The sequence below is a fragment of the Lampetra fluviatilis genome, chromosome 40 (genome assembly GCF_964198595.1).
Source record: "Lampetra fluviatilis chromosome 40, kcLamFluv1.1, whole genome shotgun sequence".
NCBI lineage: Eukaryota > Metazoa > Chordata > Hyperoartia > Petromyzontiformes > Petromyzontidae > Lampetra > Lampetra fluviatilis.
Window position 1 is genome coordinate 243,615 of NC_136314.1, and position 19,325 is coordinate 262,939.

Sequence of the window (19,325 nt, forward strand, 5' to 3'; positions counted from 1 at the left end):
CCCTCTTGTTTTAACAGCCTGCAATATGATGAAGAGCAGTGACGGAGCTGCACCAACCAGGGCTCTCTCACATATGGTACGCATCGGGCGGTGGCCATCCGAAAAGAAGCTGGATGGCTTCATCGAAATTTGCGGCGTTGATTGCCATTGTCCACCTTGAACATGTATCGCAAATGCCTTCGTTTACAACTACAGCAACAAGCAATCCGTGTTCTTGCGTACAAAATAACACCGCCTACAGCCCCTAATGTCGATCCATTGCTGAATGAGGGCAGCACCATTCAATGTTGATCACGTGGGTTCGCTTGACCCTACTTCGCCACGCTGGTCAGCGCGGGTGTCGGTGGAGGCTGAGCTCATGATCGGTTCGGACATCACTCGCCACTGATGCTCGCCGTTGCTGAGAATAGAACCCACGTGTTCGTTTAAAATTGTGTCGAGCAATGCATTGAATGTCCTGTTCATTAATATTTTTGTACGTTCGTTTATTCAGCATATTTTCAATTTGTAAATGTTATCTTTTTTTCATCACCTCCATCACCGGTAGCCGAATGAAATATATGAATAAATACTATATACAGCTTTCATCATGAGATTTTACATTTGAAAATACAATATTTATATTTAATCAGTTCATAAAATATACAAGTATAATGGTAACATGGAGGTTGTCGCAGCCAATAAGGGTCTTAATGGCACAAACTTGGCCAGGTAATTGTGGCCTAACCAAAAACTCAATGCTCAGAATCTGAATCATTATTTAGACTGGAAGAATCCGATGAGCACTGAAGCTCTTTTCCACAGATGTCAAGTTGGGGCGGGTCAGAAAGTTAAAACAACAAACAATACAACAACAACACCATAGGAGTCCAACATATAGGAAAGCTAAGCAAGTGACTAAAACACATTCCTGCGGAGGGAGCTGCTGGTAGGAACGTTGGGTTGCTCGGTCAATGGCCAGGGTCAACGGCGGCGTGGTGTATTCCGCAAATATGCCCGACTGTGAGGGCGGGCACAAGCCGGCGTGAGTAGGTTAAACGTTGAGTTTTATAAGGGCACCACGGGGTGACCAGCCCCACCCCACCCAGCCCCACCCCTCAAACCCCCCACCCAGCCCCACCCTCCCCACCCAGCCCCTCCCCACCCTCCCCACCCAGCCCCTCCCCACCCTCCCCTTCCCAACCAGCCCCTCCCTCCCCACCCAGCCCCTCCCTGCACGACGGACACAATAATCCCCTGTGAGCTGGTGTAACCAGGAGGTTCCTACCAGTATAAATAAACGTACTATTATAAATTAAGTATCATAATCATCGTCAGGCACGCTCAATCCACTGCTGGATGAAGGCCTCACCAGGGCACTCCATCTCTCCGGTTGGACATGTCCCCTCTTTGACGCGTTCCATGTGCGAACAAAATCTTGACAATTAATTTTCTTGCTTTTTTTTTTCCATCGGTAAAACCATGTTTACACAACGCGTGCACGCAGCCCTTGGACAATCCATTGCTGGATGAGGGCCTCCTCACACCCTGTACGTGTGGCTCGTGGAGGTTATTTGAGCGCGGACAATTTAAGTAAGTAATTAATTGGCGTGTAAGCGTCGATTTTTTTTTGTAGTTGTCGGTTACATTACAAAATCAACAGCATTTACATGCTGCAAACAACAGCGCGCTGTGGATCGACGCTAAGTAGCACCTCATTCCTTGCATTCCACGCGATCAAAGACTATTTGAAACAATTCCCTTTTAGGGGGACGCGGGCGGGGGGTCTGTAGATGCCCGTGATGCCAGTGTGAAACTCAGACGTCGCCTGTGCAATTTCGCAAAAACAATTTCCGCGGTGTTGGGTCGACGGGGCACGCACTGCGAGAGAAAATCCGACTGTGTGAAGTGGAGACTTGAGAAACGTGACAAGATAACAAAAGGACGGGCCAGCACACCCACGTGCTGTATAACAGCGCTGTCAGGACCCGCCGCGTTGAAAGTGGGGGTTGTGTTTATACAACAGAAAAAAATGAACGCTTTTAAATACATTTTATGAGTTGACTTCCACAGACAGAGAGACGGTAAGCGTGTTCCAATGAAGTGGCTCTGCGGTGATGAGATGTTAACTCCCTCGCCTGGTATACAGGAGGTCGTGGGGTCGATCCCGACCCTGACTCCTGCTGTATATTTTGCGGGGTTTTTTTGTTCTCCCCGTGGTCGCGTGGATTTTTCTCCGGGTCCCCCGGTTTTTCGCTCAACATTTATAATCAACGTTATGCGTTTAGAGTATTTGACTGCTATACATAGCGCAGTGGGCCTTACTTGGTACAATACAAAAACATGTTTATATTAGACTGCAATTTTCTCACTTATGCGAAAAAAAAATTTTCCTTGGCGGGGCTTGAACAACAATTTAAACATTGACAAGACCGTGTACCTGCAGTCGGGCAAACTGCGGCTCGTGAGCTGTATTTGTCTCCTGGTCGACTCAATTGAGAGGGACGCAGATGATTTGCAACTTTCATCGTCCTTGAAAAAGACCGTCTTAGCTCAATGGGCTTCACTCGGGAAATCAACTTGTGATGCTGAAAAGCATGAGACATGTTGCAAAAGCAGGAGGATCCTGAGGCGAGGAGGGCGAGGGCACTCACCCCCTGGCAATAGAACGAAGGAGGAGGAACTGCCGAGGGTTTGGTGCCTTAGATCTCTACTTTTGAAACCGCCACTGGCCATGTGACCACCCCATGCGGCCCGCTCAAGCACCACGTGGCTCTCAGCCACGTGCCGGTTTATGTTACACGGCCCATCAGATCAGCAGGTTTTGTCACCCCCTGAGGTAGGATATTTATTATGCGACAGTTTCAGAGGTACTCGATTTTGTCGATAGCATGCCATTCAAGGCCGTAGCCATGGAGTCAACATTGGGGGGGACCAAATTTTCCAGGGTGTCTGGGGGTCCGAAACCAGAAAAATATCTAAATTTGAAAAGAATTTCCTGCCTAAAATATTTTTAAAAATTCACTAACACATTGGATGGACTGTTCATTTATTTTTTTAAATAGTGTTTAATAGTGTATTGTATTACATTGCTCTGTTTTGACTGTTTAACCATTTCTTGTTTTATTGTATGTAATGGCAGATATTAGGGAATAATAACGTACAACCATAACCACAATCATATACACAGAAATCTATGCATTGATTAAAATGAAGACAAGTCCAGATATTGTGGCCAAGGTTTAGAAAATTGTTGTTTTTATATACATAGCAATACATGTTTTTATAGCAATATATTAGGGGGGGACATTTTGAGCATATTTGGATATTGGGGGGGATGTGTCCCCTCCAATATATATTAACACTAGCTGTACTACCCGGCATCGCCCGGGACTTGGATCCACCACGCCCGGCCGCCTTTGTCTCCCCAGTGGCGATGTTCATATGCCACACCAGTTACTCGTTTTGAGGCTGAGTCGACCTAGGGGAGGCCCAGGACCGGTTCAAATAATCGTCACCGGTGGTGGCCATGAGCGGGAATGGAACTCGGGTCGCCGGGTTCGTAGCGCGGCGCGCTAACCACGACACTACAATGCGTTGCGCTTCCTTTGTAGGGTTTTAGTGAGGCGCGCCGATCCCTTGTAGGGTTTTAGTGAGGCGCGCCGATCCGCTGTAGGGTTTTAGTGAGGCGCGCCGATCCCTTGTAGGGTTTTAGTGAGGCGCGCCGATCCGCTGTAGGGTTTTAGTGAGGCGCGCCAATCCGTTGTAGGGTTTGTGTGAGGCGTGCCGATCTGTTGTAGGGTTTTAGTGAGGCGCGCCGATCCGCTGTAGGGTTTTAGTGAGGCGCGCCGATCCCTTGTAGGGTTTTAGTGAGGCGCGCCGATCCGCTGTAGGGTTTTAGTGAGGCGCGCCAATCCGTTGTAGGGTTTGTGTGAGGCGTGCCGATCTGTTGTAGGGTTTTAGTGAGGCGCGCCGATCCGCTGTAGGGTGGTGGGGTGTCGAGGCCTAGTACCGTGCAGAGCCTCCGGCCTCGCCTAGATTGCCCACCCGGCTGAGGCTGGGTACGGGTGGCGTTCCCCCCCCCCCGCGCTACAATAATACTGTGTAATCGCTATAATTTTATTATCTACCGACCCTATAATAGTAATTGCACACATTGGGGTGGGAGGGGAGTGAAGAGGACGTGAAACTTTGATGAATTTACCTCAGAGTCGCGTGTTAATGCGTGCGCATATTGTTAACGGGAATTAAAAATGGCGTCCACCCCGCAGCGAATGCCTCGCTACCCGTTGCCAGGGGCAACCGCCGTCCAATGAAACTGCGTATGGTCCGGCGACACACAGACACACAGACAGACAGACAGATTTGCGATTTTATATATATGGTTTTTTTGCTTTCAATTGTGATGTTTGTTTTCTATCTACATGACTTTACCGAAAGAACCAAAAAAATTAATTCCTGCAGTCACGAAAGTTTTAGGTCTAAATCCTGGACACTGTTTAAATGTGAATTACGAAACATACTATGACGTCTCACTTCCGGATCAATCTCGAAATTTACAAACGAAACTTTTCATAGTGGAGGCCCAGGACCGGTTCAGATAACACTCGCCACTGATGCGAACTGCGGTCAGGAATAGAAATCAGGCCAATGGGTTCGTTGTGCAGTGCGCTAACCACCGAACCGGCCTCTCCCCCCTTAATTGTATTGAAAACACATTCCTGCGGAGGGAGCTGGTAGGAACGTTGGGTTGCTCGGTCAATGGCCAGGGTCAACGGCGGCGTGGTGTATTCTGCAAATATGCCCGACTGTGAGGGCGGGCACAAGCCGGCGTGAGTAGGTTAAATGTTGAGTTTTATAAGGGCACCACGAGATGACCAGCCCCTCCCCATCCAGCCCCACCCCTCCCACCCCCCACCCAGCCCCACCCTCCCCACCCAGCCCCTCCCCACCCTCCCCACCCAGCCCCTCCCCACCCTCCCCACCCAGCCCCACCCAGCCCCACCCTCCCCACCCAGCCCCTCCCCACCCTCCCCTATCCACCCAGCCCCACCCCTCCCATTTTAGGATGCATGACGGACGAACGGATACAATAATCCCCTGTGGGCTGGTGGAACCAGGAGGTTCCTACCAGTAAAACGTGTTCTGTATATGATGTGCCTGCCGATGTTGGAAGAATAGGCCAAAAATACCCTCGAGATGGCACTTTCTGGAGCTCTCGGCCTCGTGGTGGCTGCTCTTCCAGCAGTGGCGTGAGCAGGCAATGCCAGGGCTGCACTTTTACCTATATATATGATTTGTATGTTGAACTATTTTCTCACCGTGCGTAGCCACCCGTGCGAATCGGAGGTGCGGGGATAGGACAGAAAAATAAACACAAAGCCGTTCTAAAAAAATGAGTTTTCAATCGAGATTTAACAGTGCATAGCTCCAATGGCTTCCTAATATCGGAAGGAAGAGCGTTCCAGACGGCAGCAGAAGCGCGTCTGAAATCGCGCGATGCGGCGACCGCCTTTGTTCAATGGCTGAGCCTAAAGCCGCTGCTGCGACGATGACCGGAGTTTGCGTGATGATGGTTTATGTTCCTTGACGAGATCAGAAATGTATAGTCGCGTGGTTCGTTTAGTGGCAAGCACTTTGATTGATGGTTGACTGTCATGGAGAGAACTGACCTAAAGCAACCGAGCCTGGAAACCATTACCCACAACCCCAATACCACAAACCACAGAACTCGAGTGTGTGCTCCCTCCTACCAATACACCATTTTACACGTGCTCAGATGCCTCAAGCTGGTCACGCCGTTTTAGGTTTTCGCGGTTGACCTCCATAGTTCTCAGATGAGCATTCGGCTTAGAGCGCGTATTGTTCCAATTATCTCGGCTGCCTACGTATGGCGCGAAAGACGTTTCCCCACACATACAATACATGCATGCAACATACGGAATCAATTTTTTTTATTTAGATTGCAGGAGGAATCCGATGAGCTATGAAGTTCTTTTTCTCAGATTTCCAGTATGAACGGGTCAGCAAGTTGCAACAGCAAACAACAACAACAACAATAAACACGATAAGAGTGGTGAGCAAGTCACTAAATATAAGTAAATGATGCATGGGTTATTATGTAAGTCCGATTTATCAAGATTAAGGCAAGGCAGCAGAAACAACAAGAAAACAGCTCCAAACCACACCAAGCAGCAGTTCCTCAATAAAGTGACACATTGACATTGAACCATCCATTCACAGGTAACGAACGATGTCCCAACGTTCCCAAAGAAGATCCCACCCAGCACGTGGGCCGAAACGTCGGACACCACGTGGGTGTAGCAGCAACCCGAAAACGCAGATTTGGGGGGGGGGGGGCTCGAGTTGGCAGCCTGAATTCGCGCGGGAGCAGGAGGCCGATTTCGAGCCGATGATTTCCCCTTCCGGCACCAGCCATCATGTCCAACGTCGAGCAAGAAAGAAAAGCGTAAAAGAAAAAACCTTCGACAAATCTGTCAATTGGAACGTGCGTAGGATATTTAAATCTTAGATTTGAAGGGCAGAAGGCTGCCCAACTCACAGGACAAACTCGAGTAAGTCAGTAAGATCATGGGGGGGGGGGGGGGGGTGAAGCCGCTCCTATGGTTCACCAACTCAAGTTGTCCGTCGGCCTCGAGTTGTGTCGGAAATGGGACGACTCGGGCAGTTTCCTGTCGGAGTGGCCGTCCATCGTGCGGAGGGACGGGAGAGGTTGCCACCTGTCCCGAGTTTTCCAGTAACATCCGATGTTTTTCTTAAGTAACCGGTCTGAATATTCAATCTTGATTTGAAGCTTTCGTGACTGCAGGAATCCATACTCTTTGAGTTTTCCAGTAACATCCGATGTTTTTCTTAAGTAACCGGTCTGAATATTCAATCTTGATTTGAAGCTTTCGTGACTGCAGGAATCCATACTCTTTGGTTCTTACGGCAAAGTCACCTACGTGACTTTACGGAAGAGTATGGTCTGAATATTCTCGGCACGTCTCTCCTGAGGCATTCAAACGCTGCTTGTTTTCTTGCCAATTGTATCATAATACTGTGAAGAATAATTCAGCAAATTTTCATTTAAAGCTTTCGTGACTGCAGGGATTCATATTCTTGGTTTTTTTCGGTAAAGTCACGTAAAAGGAAAATACTAAAATAAAATGATAAAAATAGTATTTCCCTTCTACGTGACTTTACCAAAAGAACCAAGAAGAAGAATTCACCACTCAAGACGAACAATATATATGTGGTTCTCTAATTTTCCGGTTTCTGTAAGCTATCCCCCCCCCCCCCCACGATACGTCCCGTTTTTGTTTGCACCTCAGAGGTGGCAACCCTCGGTCGAAGAGCAACGCATTAATCGCCGCTCCATTGTTAATTTATTTTGAAAGTTCTTTCCGTTAATTAATAATAATAATGATCACCGCGATCATCATCATCATCAAAGTATTTATGTGTTTCTATGTATGCTAACTTACGGTGTACAGAGCAGATAGTTTATATATTTGTATGCAGTGTGCAGATTGTGTTTGAATAAATATTACAAAGTAAAAAAGAAAGAAGAGATAATCACCGCACAGGAATTCCAAACCTTGGTCACGTTTATTGCATTCTCTCTCGTCTTTTTTTTACTGCGTAAAGGAAATCGCCAACAGAGCCGCCTACGTGTGTCTGAACTACAGCGGAGAGTAGATGACTCACCGCTCTGTGGGGCCTTACGATGCTGAAAATATGCTGCCCGATGACTCTCCCGTCCGTAATGAGTCACGCAATTCTCGCTCTCCGCTCGCAGACCTCGGCAAGGATAACAACTTCGTCGTCGCACGGAGTCGACTGTGTTTGACTACCACCTATTGGACGCAGCTGCGAAGAGCAACTTAGAAATACGGCCTCGATGGCAAATCGTTATACTGGTAGGAACCTCCCTGGTTACACCAGCCCACAGGGGATTATTGTGTCCGTCGTGCAGGGAGAGGCTGGATAGGGAGGGAGGGGCTGGGTGGGGAGAGGAGGGTGGTGGAGGGTGGGGAGGGGCTGGGTGGGGGATGGAAGGGCTGGGGCTGGATGGGGAGGGGCTGGTCACCCCGTGGTGCCCTTATAAAACTCAACGTTTAACCTACTCACGCCGGCTTGTTCCCGCCCTCACAGTCGGTCATATTTGCGGAATACACCACGCCGCCGTTGACCCTGGACATTGACCCAGCAGCCCAACGTTCCTACCAGCTCCCTCTGCAGGAATGTGTTCTCTGAGTGTGTTTCACCCACGAGTGTGTTCAGAAAGCTGGGGGTTGGTGGATCGCTGCGGGAAGAGTTGCTGTCTGATCCACACGTCACTGATCATCGTTGTCTGATTCACATGTAACTTAGGGGCCGTCCATAAATGACGTCACGCACCTAGGGGGGGGGGGGTAAGACATTTGTGACGATGTGTGACGAGGCTTGAGAAATATGACGTCACATCAAAATGCGCAACTTTAAATAAATATAGACAACACGTTCTACTTAATTAAATAGACTTTTTTAATAAATGTGTTCTCCTACAACATCAGAGTGCAGCGCCACATTAAACACGCACTACAATGACAATAGTTTAAAGCGATTTGAAGCATGTCTTCTTTGGAGGGGGGCAGAGCTTTGTGACGTCATATTTGAGGGGGGGTCTGACATTTTGTGACGTCGTGTGACGAAGGCGGGGGGGGGTCGAAAATCGTCCAAAATCGCGTGACGTCATTTATGGACGGCCCCTAAAAGAGCAGCATCAAGGCGGGATGTCTGCCAGACCGTCGACTCATCCTCTGCCGCAGTCATTAATAATATAGCGAGGGTTTTTTTACTGAAAGAATCAATAATAAGTGGACATTATAGACTACCAGTACACTCACCCTGCTTAATAATCAGGCTACAGTCTACATTATAGACTGCCAATACACTCACCCTGCTTAATAATCAGGCTACAGTCTACATTATAGACTACCAGTACACTCACCCTGCTTAATAACCAGGCTACAGTCTATATTATAGACTGCCAGTACACTCACCCAGCTTAATAACCAGGCTACAGTCTACATTATAGACTACCAGTACGCTCACGTTATGGACGGCCCGTTATCATCGTTCTCTGATTCACATGTAACTGATCATCACTCTCTGAATCACATGTCATTAATCATCGCTGTTTGATTCACATGTAACTGATCATCGTTCTCTGATTCACATGTCACTGATCACATGTCACTGATCATCACTCTCTGATTCACATGTCACTGATCACCGCTGCCTGATTCACATGTAACTGATACCTTTAAACCCCTTATTAGTGCCGACCTTATTACAGGACCAATTCCGACCTTATTGGTCACCCCGTGCTCTTATAAATCTCAACGTTCATCCTTCAAAGTCCCATCACCACGAGGGAGAAACACAAAGAAACAGACACAAACATTGGCCGTATTGAAACGGCAGGACTCTGTATGGACCTGAAAACTCAATTTACCTGTCCAAAAACACGGGGTAAACCATATGGGTTGACAGGTATGCGTAACCTAACATCACAAATTCTATTGGGCGAAGGCACAATGCTCCAACACGCAGCTCAACCTGGAAAACCTCACCTGGCTCTCGATCTGCATTCGTCCATCAACGGTTTGTTAGATAAGCAAAGGACAAAGACACAGATCCACCGCGCCCCCCCTTCTCTCGTATCGCTTCAACAGGCTGTCGGGGCGAGGGCTGTTCGCGATTCGCGCACGCATTTAGCGGACATTGCTCTCATGCTACTGTGCACTATGTGTGCACGCTCGACACATTCACATATTGTTTGTCGTCGGCGTCAAATTGGACGCATTTTAGAATTATTTTAGGCCACATGTGCACTAATTAAAATAGGCTTCGTGTACAATACGAGTCTGTTGGTGGAGCATGAATGATTCAAAACATTACACAGGATACACCTGCAGGTTGACACCCTTTAATGACTATTTAATGAGAGCATTCGCTATAATTTGGAAAATGTGTCTGCTGCAATCGAGGCGCATTTGTCAAATTACGCTCAATTGAAAAGACACAAAAGTGTTCATGTATTTTGAAAATAATTTCCCTTTGAAGTAGTAATTACCTTCTTGTCATGCAAAGCTACATTATCTGTGTGCATTCAGCGATTTAATTTCAGGATGATATGTTATTATTTAATATAGAATTTGCCGCAATTGTTTGTAACCTGTGCACTGTAGTGATACAATAAATAATCAACTGTACTTTGACATTCCCACGACGAACACATAATAATCGTAGGGCCACAGAGTTCCTCTGGCCAACACAAAAACATTCTCTGGCTGGGTGCTCACAAAGCAGTTCAAACAGATAATAGTTTTTTTACCCTTTTATCTGGCAACAAAACTGACACCTTTTTTACAAGGAGTCATGTTTGCATAGACCACAATACCTGCAGTCATAATGCAAACAAAAAACATAACTCTGATAATGTATGCACTGTCCTTGAAGTTGATTGGTCCACACCAAAGACAGCTTTCCTTAGAGTCTAGTCTCACATGGTGTTGGACCAAATGACGCCAAAAGGCGCGTACATTATCAGAGTTATGTTTTTTGTTTGCATTATGACTGCAGGTATTGTGGTCTATGCAAACATGACTCCTTGTAAAAAAGGTGTCAGTTTTGTTGCCAGATAAAAGGGTAAAAAAACTAATTATCATATTTTTTACTGGCAAATGAGGTTCTAATGGTGCAGTTCTAACAGATTAGTCAGAACTACTTCCAAATGAGAGAACGACGGTCCCTCTCAGAGGCAAAGGTCTCGGCCCTGAAAATTCCTCGCTCACACCACTGCGGGCAGAAGGGGCCTCAACAAAGATGGCGGCCGTCTGGAACGCTCTTTCCTTCCGATATTGAGAAGCCACTGGTAGCTGTGCACTTGTAAATATTAGATTGAAAACTCGTTTCTTTAGAACTGCGTTTTTGTGTTCAGTGTGTTTGTTGAGTGTTGTTGTCCTTCCCCCTGCACCTCCGATTAGCACGGTTGGCTACGCACGGTGCGAAAGAAGTTCAACATATGATAATAGGTTTTCCCCTTTTTTCTGGCAACAAAACAGCTGTGTTAAGATGTTAAAACACCAAACTGAAACCTTTTACAAGTAATCATGTCTGCATTAACCACAATACTTGTGGTCAAAATGCAAACAAAAAAACATACTCTGATAATATTTGCATTGTCTTTGAAACTGATAGGTCCACACCAGAGACAGCTTCCTTTTGAGCCTCGTCTCAAAAGGTGTTAGACCAGAGGACGCCAAAAGGCGTACAGCACAAAGACAATGCACTATCAGAGTAATGAGAGCTCGGGGTGAGCAGCTACATCATGGGACCTCCTTTGTCAGTATCAAAATATGAGAATAGGTTTTCCCCTTTTTTCTGTCAACAAAACAGGTGTTAAGATGTTTAAACACCAAACTGAAACCTTTTACCAGTTCAACATACATACAATTAGAGGTAGAAGAGGTCGGTAGACCGACACTTTACCTCGCCACCTATGATCTGCCACTCAACTGACTGTGGCGTGCCCATTGATACTGCTCGGTGGACAGAGGAGGCGGTAGGGAGGGGTGGAATTGAAGATATTTTCACCAATGGTTCAACTCCCATCCTGGGAGATCGAATCGAAGCAGTGGCCTCTGTAATGCCAACCATTACATCACAGCCTCACAGCCTTAAGTCTTTGTCGATGTCTCTTTCTTTCATGGCCGCCTCCTCGTTCATTGCACGCTCTTAAATACATTTTAATCGCGCACAGAAGGGCTTTAAGTTCGAAGGCAGGGATTAACACAAAATCGACGCCACATGGACGAAACGTCTATTAAACGAGTTGTAGTTTTGTTATCACCACTGCACACACGTATTATGTATTCATCCCGCGATCGGCTCTGGCTTTATTAAACTTGGCAACGGTAACGTCGCAGCCCTGAAATGTCGTTCTCACAAACAACTCACTTTCGGTAGACCTCCACTCGATGGTCCTTTGGTCTACTCTTCCCATGCTGGCCAGACGGTTTGTAAGAGGTGCGATTTGTCCACACTTTAAAACCACCAACTCAGGCGAGGTGGGGGGTGGGGGGGGATTTCAGAAAACTCAGACTGTCGTACTGCAGACGTCAACTCCAAGTGACCGCTGTATTGTGTGGCCGACCATTGGAAAGGGGGGTGGGGGGAGTGGGAAATGTCGCTCTAGTAATTCACCAATAGAGTTATTTACACTTAATTTGATGCAAAAAAGGGGAGCAATTTTGTCCAACAACAGAAAATAGACGCGCGATATTTGACATAAAAGAGTAATTCGGATTTATAATTAACGGGGGAAAGGCTACGCAAATGTTTCCCATTGTGCGCTTTGTCTCCGGAGAACGTATTCATCGTGGACACAGTTAAAAAAAAATAATCCACAACCTTTGTGGGCGCAATCAGCGCACGCACGTAGTCATAAGCTGCGGTCATTCTCGCGGGCGCAACTACAATTCGAGCCCAGAATACGCAGCAAAAGAGATGCGGCAAATCTGGCAACGCTTGTATCCACGCGAGTGTAGTGATACCCGACACAGCAGGTCTTCCATAATAGGCGTCTGTATTTCTTCCAGCGCGAGACGTGCGGGTCTTCAATGATTCCCTTCACTCCAAGCGTCCCTAACTCTCTCGCTTCCCACAAATCACATTCCCACTTTTCCCAACGGATTTCAACCGTCCCTCCCTCCCTGTCAACCATCCTCCGTTTCTCGCTCTTTCCATGCTGTACTTCTACCTCCGATTCCCACTCAAAGTACCTGCCTCGAACCAATCCCCTTTGAGGCCCCGTTCGGTACCAATCAGAGGGCTTTGTTTTAATCCGTGTCCATGCGGTGGTGTTCGCCACGTGAGGTGGGTCTCGTTGGTAGTGATACAATCTCTAAACTAGGATGCTTCCTATCAAGGGGCACGCAGCGCGTTGGTGCATAATCTCAGAATTAATATTATCAGGATCAGAATCTGTATTTAGACTGGAAGAATACGATGCGCTGTGAAGCTCGTTTTCACAGATGGACATTATGTTCTTATGTTTTTTCGGTAAAGTCACGTAGGTATTTTTTTAACTTTTATTAATTTTAATTTTTTACCTACGTGACTTTACCGAAAAAACCTAAGAATATGAATCATTGCAGTCACGAAAGCTTCAAATCTAAAATTAAGGACATTATGTTATTGTGTTATATTCTCTCTCGGTGTTTTGACGTTACGGGTGTCACTATGGTGTTAGCGCCAGGCACTCTCATAAGAGTGCTACTGTGCGTCTGGGGCCAGAGTGAGTACGGCATGCGCGCTGGCCCTAGAGGGCATAGTCCTGGTGACGGCCTGAGAGAGGGCAAGTCAGTACATGGTCGTCTGGGTGAACCCGAGAGGGCACGTGACCGGGACAGGGTAGTGAGGGGGGCCCGAGGGGGGCTTGAGAAACACGTGACGCTCGGTCGAGATCCTTCGGGAAAGGTCTCGAAGGGGGCGTGACCGAAGGCGGAGCGAGGCCACGCCCAGGGGCATAAAGTGGAAGTCCAAGAAGCATTCTTGGCTGTACTCCAGAGGTCGCAACCGGGTACCCGATACCCGTACCCTACCCGATATCCGGCTACCCGTACCCGGCCAGGTACGGGTACCCATTTGCGACCCTGGTGCGGCCGGGTACGAGTACGGGTAGGCCGTGAGTCACTGGTGAGTAACCGTTTGTCTCTCATTTCGGGTAGGGTACGGGTAGGGAACGGGTACCCGTACCCGGCCGGGCACGGGTACGGGTACCCATTTGCGACCCTGGTGCGGCCGGGTACGGGTACGGGTAAGGAATCAAAACCCGTTTGCGACCTCTGCTGTACTCTGGAATCAACCCTCGGCGCTACGTCTCTCCGATCTACGTTCTCTGCTCGGCATCGTGGGTCAGTCAGGAGGTTACTGACTGACCCGGTTATGTAGTTACCTTGTAGCGTGTTGCCCCCAAGTTAAGTGTGTGCCTCGGTGTTCAACACTACACAGGTTCCCCCTTTCTGGATATCGGTGAAACAAGTGTCGATCCAATTTTTTGGACCGCATTTGTATTGCAATTTGATCCTTACGTTGCAATTTAGGAGTATTTATATGTAGTTGTTAGTGCATTATTTATGAGAGTGTTCATTGGTATTGTTGCATCATCTCCCCAGAAATGTTGCATAATGATCTTGATACAGTCATCGACTCTGAGCAACGGACTTCTTTGTCGACAGTGATATTCTGCGTGACAATGAGATCACCGCGTTCGTCGTTAACGTGTGTACATGTACACGTGGGACACACACAGGTTCCTAGTTTATGTCAATCCAGGAGGACCTCCCCGCGCCGTGTGGGTCATGCAGGTTATTTGACCATACTTCACCAAGCTGGTCAATGCTGGTTGGTGAAAACGTGGACAACAGTACTGTGCAAACGATCGATGTTGCTGCACTGCCATCGGCTGACAATATAGCACGTGGTGAATGCGTGGTGGTCACCCGGCAATGCACCATCCAGGCTCAGGACTGCTTCGCTTGCGAGATTTGATGAGACTGGGGCCATGTGCACGAGCCATGTGCACGAGCTTTAGAACCCACCACTTCCCAATGTGGAGCATTGCGGCCTAACAGGATGTGTTAGAACATATTCGCCCGCTTTGTATATCCACATAATTGCCTGTATTAAATCTTTTACTTGAAGTGACTGTTTCATTCGTCAACTCAAGTTAAGCAGCGTCAGTTCGGCTTAACATTGCTTATTTTTAGTTATAACGCAGCTCAGACAGTGGGCTTACTTTCCCAAGGCTGGCATCAGAGTAGGCATTACCAGCACAAGGCACTTGCCAACAGATTACCTATCCTCGATAATAGCACCCGATATCTCTGTAATCCTACGGAAACGTTTACCACAAAACCAAAATTATGAGACGACTGTGGGTGGCGTGCCAAAATCACTCCAGGCGATGTGGCCACGAGGGGAAGATGAGGGGGGATGTGACCCCGAGTGAGACCGTGGCCTTGAGTCCCAGACCTGGAACTGCATCGCCGTCAACCCCACACGGTTTACCCCGCATTCTTGTACAGGGGAATTGAGTTTTCAGGTCCATACGGCATAGAACCGTTTCAATACGGGCACTTTTTTTGGTGTCTATTTGTTTGTGTTTTTCCCTTGTGATGGGACGTTGAGATTTTTTATAAGGGGCACGGGGTGACCAACAAGGTCTATAAATCAATCTGTAATAAGGTAGGGCACCGATAAGGGGTTGACAGGTATGGGAACGTATCGCATCAACCTGCCCCGCACTGAGATAGCTGTTGTGGGAGCCATTTGATTTCCCCCCCTGGCATCTCAGAAAGCCATCGAGCGGATCACCGAACTAGACCGCCCCATTGTCGGCATCTTCCACCGCGCGACGAAATAAGATTCCCAGAAGAGCACGGCACCACTTGTGTGCGTCCCGGTTTGAAAACAAGCGCCGTGTACACGGAACGGAATTGTTTCGGAATTGGTTCGCTACGTACCCGTGCGTGCACGGTTACGCGCATCGCAGCTCGTCGCGTATCGGAGCTCATCGCACGGTGTGTTCCCGCAAATGATATGCCCCCCTTTTTTTTAAGTGGCCAGGGTTACACTCGAGAAACCCAATCTGGTGCCGTGAAGCCGAGATGGCAGCCCGCTTGCCCGGCGGTGAAGAGCAAGTTCAAACAATGTGTCCGGACATGTATAATTGAACATGACTGGCCGAGTGGAAGGCCATTGATGTGCTAATGTTGAGGACTCAAAGGCATCGCGGGCAAAGCACTTCAATGGTGCTGGCCAGTGGGGGTACACCGCCCGGGATAAGTGGCAGTGTACAGATGTCAAGCCGTCGCAGGTGAGAATGCCATGCCTGACTGAATGGCGCATGTGAGTACGGGCGATGTTGGGTCTCCCTTCCAGCGTGGCGTTGCGAAGCCAGCGTGCTGAGATGTGAATATGCCTCGCGGCGAGTTGCGGGTCTGTGGAACATCATCTAAAGGTGGTGGTGTTGTTTGTTTTTGCGTTGGGCTGTTTATTTCCTCATTGCAATGCAGTTTTAGCTATTTAAAAAAAACGTAAGGTGGTACAAGAAATATAACTGTCTATAATATTGCTCGCGAAAGCCTACGTGTTAAACCAAATATAACTGTGACAAAACCACACGTTTTCTACTTGCAAGCCCGTTGTGTTATACGTGGTTTGTGTTTGAATTTGTAACGATACGTTCCAAAAACGGGAAGCTAACACAAAAACTAAGCGAGATATATACTCTTAGGTTTTTTCGGTAAAGTCACGTGACTTTACCGAAAAAACCTAAGAATAGGAATCCTTGCAGTCACGAAAGCTTCAAATTTAGAATTAAGCGAGATATATGTTTTTGTTCTATTTACAAACCTACGGTTTAATAAACGTATCATATTTATCCGTGCAAACGTATTGGTTAACTGCAGCTATTTTTATTCATTTGTCCTTTAACACTATAAAGGGCACGTTTTGAATTGACATGTTGTTGGTTGTGTCACAGATGTTCATATTTTCGCGATTCGTTTGGACTGCGGTAAAAAGGCTGGCTAAATTAATATGTCCCTGGTCTCTATTACTTGCGTTTAACTCATTTCGCACCGTACGTAGCCAACCATGCTGACTGGAGTTGCACAGATACAAAATAAATCGCCTCTCGTGTTTATATAAACTTGAATTCGGTGGCACATATATGCTTTATTAGTGGTGGTGCTGGCACATTGGCGGCCCTAATTAGAATATGTTTTGTCTGCTATAAATGTCCACATGCTAAGCCCTTTGGTTGAGCTATCATTTGTGAGCAGGTGGCTTCTGTAAAAGAGCTATGTAGCCCAGTTGGCCTTACCTGGTAAAATAAAAAATATATAGTTTCGTTTATAGTTTAAATTAGACGATACAGAGATGTATTGACAGGAGAGAGGTGTCGACAAGAGAACAGCGATGTAGTGAGATGATAAGATAAGAGATCTACAGATGAGACGCGCAGATTATACAGATAAAGACACTTTATGTTGATTGATATTTTACTGTTGATTAGGATCTGAATTCGAGCTGGTATTTGGTTCACCCCGTACATAATTTCAGGAACGAAAGGGCCCAAGGCGTTTACATTAGCAAACTAATGCGTTTGCTTAGTTCGCTAATGCAAACTAAGCAGACGCATTAGCAAACTAATGCGTTTGCTTAGTTCGCTAATGCAAACTAAGCAAACGCATTAGCAAACTAATGCGTCTGCTTAGTTCGCTAATGCAAACTAAGCAAACGCATTAGCAAACTAATGCGTCTGCTTAGTTCGCTAATGCAAACTAAGCAAACGCATTAGCAAACTAATGCGTCTGCTTAGTTCGCTAATGCAAACTAAGCAGACGCATTAGCAAACGAATGCGTCTGCTTAGTTCGCTAATGCAAACTAAGCAAACGCATTAGCAAACGAATGCGTCTGCTTAGTTCGCTAATGCAAACTAAGCAGACGCATTAGCAAACTAATGCGTCTGCTTAGTTCGCTAATGCAAACTAAGCAAACGCATTAGCAAACGAATGCGTCTGCTTAGTTCGCTAATGCAAACTAAGCAGACGCATTAGCAAACTAATGCGTCTGCTTAGTTCGCTAATGCAAACTAAGCAAACGCATTAGCAAACGAATGCGTCTGCTTAGTTCGCTAATGCAAACTAAGCAGACGCATTAGCAAACTAATGCGTCTGCTTAGTTCGCTAATGCAAACTAAGCAAACGCATTAGCAAACGAATGCGTCTGCTTAGTTCGCTAATGCAAACTAAGCAGACGCATTAGCAAACGAATGCGTCTGCTTAGTTCGCTAATGCAAACTAAGCAGACGCATTAGCAAACGAATGCGTCTGCTTAGTTCGCTAATGCAAACTAAGCAAACTAATGCGTCTGCTTAGTTCGCTAATGCATTGCGCCAACAGTGTACTATTTAACTCACGGCCACGACACGAAACATGTAACGTGACGTTCATCATCCTGTGTAAATATGGCACTCCTTTATGATCATCGCATAAAAACTGCATTGAGATTTTAAAAGGAATTCATATATTACGGTTTGGGCAAATGTCTGCATTTTTAAATACCCGCTATAAAATGTACCGCATTTGGGAGAGCGTCAACAAATGCATTAACATTTCAAGAGCACGCTCCAGGAAGAGCTCCGCGTGAAGTGTTTAATTTATGTGATGGTATCAAGATGAATTTTCTCACAGCGACTCCACCGACCCAGGTGACCGGTGTCTGTCGGATTTTCATCTGCAGCCGTGCGGAGGCGGTGCAAGCCGGTGATCCGGCACTCTGGAGGCGGTCAGGGTTGGTGGATCGCACGCGGATCTTCTGAATCTCCCGTTTGATTGTGAACGTCAAGCAGGTTCAAGTAGACGAAGCGTACATCACGGGACCTCCCTTGCCAGTATCGGAATGTAAGAATTGGTTTTACCCTTTCTGGCAGTAAAACGGTTGTGTTAAGATGTTGAAGCACCAAACTGAAACCCTTTGCAAGGAATCAGGCTTTGCATTAACCACATATACTCGTGGGGAACATGCAAACACAAAATCATGCTCAGGTCTAACACTCTTTGAGACTAGCTTCTAAAGAAAGCTGTCTCTGGTGTGGACCAATCATTCAGACGCCGTCTTTCCGACATACCTGTTCTTCACCTGAGGACGGCTGCTTGCATTGTGGCCGAAACGTCGTGAGAATTGTATTTTATTATGTTTTATTTTTATTATTTTATTATTTCCCTTCTATGTGACTTTACCGAAAGAACCGAGAAGATGGACCAATCCGTTTCAAAGACAATGGATCATAAACTACCAGCAAATGTGTTTTTGTATGCATGTTCACCACAAGTAAATGTGGTTAATGCAGACATGATTACTTGCGAAAGATTCTCAGTTTGGTTTCAGTTTGATGTTATACCATCTTAACACCTGTTTTAATGCCAGAAAGGGTAAAATCTATTCTTAGACGAATCGTAGTTTGTTTCAATCTGTACGGGGATAGAGTCCCTTAGACGCTTGTGGGGGTTCTATGGGTGCACCGATTACCTTCCACGTGCACACGCTCATCTGAAAAATTCAATTAAAATAAAACCCGATGCAGGATCCTCCCGACAAAAAAATAAAGTGCGATGACTCAGGGTGGCTCCGCTGGAGAACTAAGTGAAATTAATAAAGAGACATTAATTTCATCCCTCAAACTCTGTCCACCCACGGGAATTGCCGTGGTTGTAAATTGCGG

The 19,325-nt window shown here is 46.8% G+C and overlaps 1 protein-coding gene across 11 annotated transcripts in view; it reads left to right on the plus strand.

Annotated features, from left to right (window-relative positions):
- Window positions 1-19,325, plus strand: part of LOC144946097 (leucine-rich repeat and transmembrane domain-containing protein 2-like) — a 53,571-nt gene that overhangs the window by 10,891 nt on the left and 23,355 nt on the right. Inside the window, exons 1-2 of one of the 11 annotated variants that reach the window (XM_078874798.1) lie at window positions 15,610-15,942; window positions 18,344-18,504. The exons of 2 other annotated variants lie outside the window; for them this stretch is intronic. The gene's annotated coding sequence lies outside the window, so the exon portion shown is untranslated. 8 more of the 11 variants (XM_078874801.1, XM_078874799.1, XM_078874802.1 and 5 more) reach the window with 8 other exon arrangements.